The sequence below is a fragment of the Octopus bimaculoides genome, chromosome 4 (genome assembly GCF_001194135.2).
Source record: "Octopus bimaculoides isolate UCB-OBI-ISO-001 chromosome 4, ASM119413v2, whole genome shotgun sequence".
Taxonomy (NCBI): Eukaryota; Metazoa; Mollusca; class Cephalopoda; order Octopoda; family Octopodidae; genus Octopus; species Octopus bimaculoides.
Genome location: NC_068984.1, coordinates 129,576,763 through 129,581,689, shown reverse-complemented (window position 1 = coordinate 129,581,689; position 4,927 = coordinate 129,576,763). Strand labels below are relative to the sequence as shown.

The following is a 4,927-nucleotide window of genomic DNA, read 5'->3' as shown; positions in this document are numbered from 1 at the left end:
TGATGAATAATGTACCCCCTCCCACCAGCATAGACTAGTTATTAGTGACTTTAGACTCGAGGCCAGAAGGATGCTAAGAAGCAGACCAATCCAGAAAAGAAGGATTTGGAAGCTTAAGAACCCTTCACATGGTCAGAGATTTAGGGACATCCTCATTGAGAAATTTGACGAGAAGGAGGAGGAGCTACAGAGAGGGTAACTGGAAATTCCTAAGTGACTTCTTACTGAGCACCACGGACCAAATCTGCAGTTGGTGCAAAGTTCCTTCCAGACATAGAGTAACGTGGGGGTGGAATAATACAGTAAATAAGGCCATTAAAGCAAAGAGACAGCTCTGGAAGAGTGGGGGTAACAGGGAACTGTACCAGATAGCCAGAAGAGAGGCTGAGAGATAGGTATATATAGCCAAAGGAGAAGCAAAAAAGAAGTTTGCCAATTTTGAGGACCAAAGAACTGAAGTATTTCGGATTGCAAAACAGTGTGTGAGAGAAAATTGTGATGCTACCTGAAAGAAATGTGTCCACATGGATGATGGTGCATTTGCTTTTAATGATTCTGCAAAGAAAGAGGCTTGAAAATGCTATTATGAAAGGCTGCTGAATGTGGAAAATGAATGGGAGGAGGAGAGCCTGCCAAATGTTGACCCAGTCGAGGTACCAGCTACCTGACTTGATAGCACCATGGTAGATAAAGCAATTAAGGATATGAAGTCAGGAAAAGCTCCCAGCCCATCAGGAATTGTTGCTGAGATGCTTAAAATATCTGGTGGTGTGGGTTATGGTCTAGAAAAAAAATAGCCTGGGCAAAGTTCAGATAGCTCCTACCTCTGCTGATGACAAAGGGCCTCTTGTGTGCGTACTGCCAAGCTAAACGCCAGTGAAACATGAGCCATGACTGTTGAGGACATATGTAGGCTTGAAAGAAATGAAGCTAGTATGAGCCACTGGAGAAAATGGAGAAAGATGGATATATGAAAAATGTATGTATGGAAAAAATGGATGTATGGGTTCTTTTGCGCAATTTTTTGTTTTCAGATTCGTTTCCTACACATTTTTCACACGTAATACACTTCTTTCTTTCTTTTTTTTTTTTTGTGGCCGGGTGTTAAACTAGATATTAACCGAGTTTTCTATTTCTTTGAAAGTAATAAATGTCTCTCATGAAAAAGTCTCAAAAATTCTGCAATGCGTCTTCTATGTTAACATCAACTTACAATTTAACAGTGGACAGCCCTAGTTTTAGTGAAATTCTGCCATCAACATCGGTAATTCAATTACAAATCAAAAACCTTATTCTAGACCTTTCCCTACAATGTACGATAATATAAAACCAATGCAAAAATAGTTTGTACTACTGAAGGTGTAATTAATAAAAGACTGGTAATCATTTCCAAGAGTTTCAACCTGACAATTTATGAAAATTTATGTAGTTGAATATTTTTATGTAGAGACTATGAATCACCCAAACCCATGTTTCTCATCACATACAGTTCTTTTCGTTCCATATCCAGACACCAGCGAATTTTATTACAAAAGATAAAATAATTATTAAAAATAAACTTAATGCACGAATAAATATTATTAGATTCGTTAGAGTACATTTTTTGGTTTAAAATGTGTGTAATCAGTCATTTCAGAGCATAATGTAATTGTGAAGAGAGTTGTGTAATTAGCAACATGAAAAGGGTTTTCAATTAACAGATCTGTAATTTATTTTATATTACAGGCAACAAGGGTGCGTTTTCTTTTTCTTTTCTCTTTCCTTCTTCAAAAATAACAGAGCAACGTTCCAATGTGGAAGTATTATTCTGTAGGTAAAAATCTTCAAGGCGATAACGACGAGTCAATATTTTTGTTTCGGTGTGTTTCTATGTGTATTGAATGACTGTATGGTTGAAGGGTTCACGAAATAATTCTGTATTTACACACATTAGTATATATATATTCAAGTAAATCATTGTCAACTTACCGTTTCTAATTTGTCAACAGTGAATCAGTTTGACGATCAAACTCCAAAAGAAATTAATCGTGTTGTTAAATTGGGATTTTCAAAGGTTTTATTCACTTTTATTCTACGTTAACGTCATGATTGCTTCTTCACTCTTTAGACATCAATTCGTATCTGTCTCTATTTCCCACTTATTATTTAGTTGCAAGACTGGTTAGTGTAGTCGAATTCGTTTGTATGTTGTTCTAGATTAATAACAACAACCAACTTTCTTTTTGTCGCGATCATTTATTATTGGGTTGGTGCATAATTATTGCGGCTTTTTTTCAACAAATTTTATTCAACAAAAACAATAACAATATTTAACTAGAAAAGCACTCGGAGAGCGCAGACCTCCGCCAAACCAACAGGAGCAGCACGACGACCACCACCACCATATCACAACCACCACCACAACAACCAACATCATCAGCAGCATTGTCATTGCTTCCACTGCAACCACAAACACTACCGTCAACGTTATCATGACGGTTACCTTGACAGTCACTTTCACCACCACAACCAGTATAACCACTACAATACCACCATCACACAACTAACACTATCATCAACACCACTATTACCACCATCACCTCAGCATCACACTGCTCCTGTCGCGATTATAACCACCGATACTATTTTATCCTCTTCCCATACTTATTTCGACCATCATCATCATCATCAACACTGTCTCTGCTTTCACCACAATCACTGTCAAAACTACAATCACCACAATTAGTTTCTTTACACAGTTGAAAACCCATTATTCGATACTCATAGGACAGAGATTGTTGCAGATTTTTGATTTTTCTAATTTCGGAGTGCTTTATTAAAATTGCATCTACAAAATGGAACAAAATATATCATACCAAATCAGACTGGAGTCTGATTTGGTTGGTATGGTATATTATTAGTGGTGTGCGCGCGCGTATGTGTGATTTCCGCTTTTTGATGTTGAATTGATGTTTTTCTTCCTGTTTTCTTTCATTGTTTCTCTGTTTCCATTTTTATTTTAATGAAATCTGTGCGCTATCCGGAACTTCCATTAACAGATAATAATTGATTGGACACCCTTAATCCGCATTCGTTCGTGTTATTTTCATTTCGAATCTCAACAATAAAGGGTACATAGTTTGAAAAAAAAATCAAAACATAGATATATTTAATAAATATTGAAACAAGGGGTAGCTGTAATATTGTAATATACACGCTGATATATCTGTGATGGAAAGTGCATTTAAGGACACCAGGTCGTGTTCATTGGCGCAATGTGACAAGATACGAATTGATGTCTACAGTCAGGAAGCTACCCGAACGTTTATGTCGTAGAAATAAAGTGGAGGAAACATTTGAAAATCCCAGTCTAACAACGAGAGAATTTCTTTAGGAGTTTCGTCAACACAGCGATTCACTGTTGACATGTTAGAAGCGGTAAGTTGACAAAGATTTACTTGAATAAATCCGTAATAATGTATGTAAATAGCAGGATTAATACGTGAACCTTACAATCATGCAGTATTTCTGTGGAAGTTTCGTCTTCTTGGTGACCTTTTCTTTGAAGTGAGGGTAATACTTCAAAACTTAAATGTTGATTTGCTATTTTTTGAAAAAAAAAAAGAAGAAATACCTGACTGTTACAGGTGATATAAAGTAATTACAGATCTGCTAATTGAAAACCTTTTCATGTTATGTTACTAGTCACACAGATATTAATTCTCTTCACCACTACATTAGAGACGCATTTTAAGCAATAACAAACCTTCAAGTTTATTCTAGCGATCATATTTACTCGTATCTTCTACGTCTTTCGGTCGTTAGTCTGCTGCCATACTGGGGGGTACCGTCTTGAATAATCTTTTGACGAATGAATCGACCCTAATACTTTTTTCTTCTTCAAGTCTGGTACTTCTGGACGAAAGTAAAGAATATGTACACCCAATTTTAAGGTTAGGGTTTTTTTTGTCACGCTGAAAACTGGTGGTGTACATATTCTTTACCTCCGCCCTTCTTCTGTCGGTCCTTTCGCCGAACCGTTAAGTTACGGGTACGTAAACACACCAACACTGATTGTCGAGCGGCGGTGGGAGACACACACATATGTGACGGGCTTCTTTCAGTTTCCGTCTAACAATTCTACTCACAAGGCTTTGGTCTGCCCAAAGACTATAGCAGAAGACACTTGACCCTTACAGTGAGACTAAACCCGGAATTATGTGTGGTTGGGATGCAAAATTCTTATCACAGCCAATGTCTGCGCCTATATGCAGTTTTTTTTTTTTTTTTTTTGGTAGTCGTGACGTTTTTCAGTCTTCAAATATCGTTAATTGTACACGATGGAGATCTTGCTAAATTTCTTCTAACCAGTTGAAAATGTATTTCTGATGTATTTTACTTGCTGATGAGAAAACTGCATTATTTTTCTTGGAGATTAATAGTCCAAAAGTTATAAACATCTACGTCATTTTCGCCAGTCGAAGCCTTGATTGCCGGACATAGCGGAAGTTGTGAATGTTTGTCCCCATGGGAACAGCAGAAACCTTTACGTGATCTCTCGTCCAAAAAAGTATACATTAAAAAAGATGGCACAGAGTACCACAGCACCGTTTATGGATCATTTCACTTTCATCGGCAGATCGAGAAATTAATTTTTTGTAACTAAACACTTTGAAACTTCGGATACTGGTAGAATCTGTCATATAGAACATCTTTTACTCTTAGCGTTGTTGAGAAAAGTTTGCCCAAGTGGTTTCCACTTGTTGAGTGATTATCAATAACATTGAAATACAGTCAGTCTCCACGGATGTAACCTTTTTTGGTGGACATTGGAATTAGACACTGAGGGAAAATGGCTATAACTTTTTTATTTTTTTATTTTGGCGATTTTCGTTTTCGATAATGTGTTCTATATGTCACGGTCATGCGATTCCCCCTAAAAAAGAAA

General features: G+C 36.8%; 2 protein-coding genes across 2 annotated transcripts in view; one reads left to right on the top strand and one right to left on the bottom strand.

The window, feature by feature from the left end:
• Nucleotides 1-4,927, bottom strand: part of LOC106872433 (zinc finger protein 208) — a 43,597-nt gene that overhangs the window by 4,036 nt on the left and 34,634 nt on the right. The gene's annotated exons all lie outside the window — the stretch shown is intronic.
• The window catches only part of LOC106872441 (zinc finger protein 721), a 15,103-nt gene continuing 12,144 nt past the window's right edge, over nt 1,969-4,927 (top strand). The window contains exon 1 of the mRNA XM_052967490.1: nt 1,969-3,417. The gene's annotated coding sequence lies outside the window, so the exon portion shown is untranslated. The remainder of the gene's footprint in view (nt 3,418-4,927) is intronic.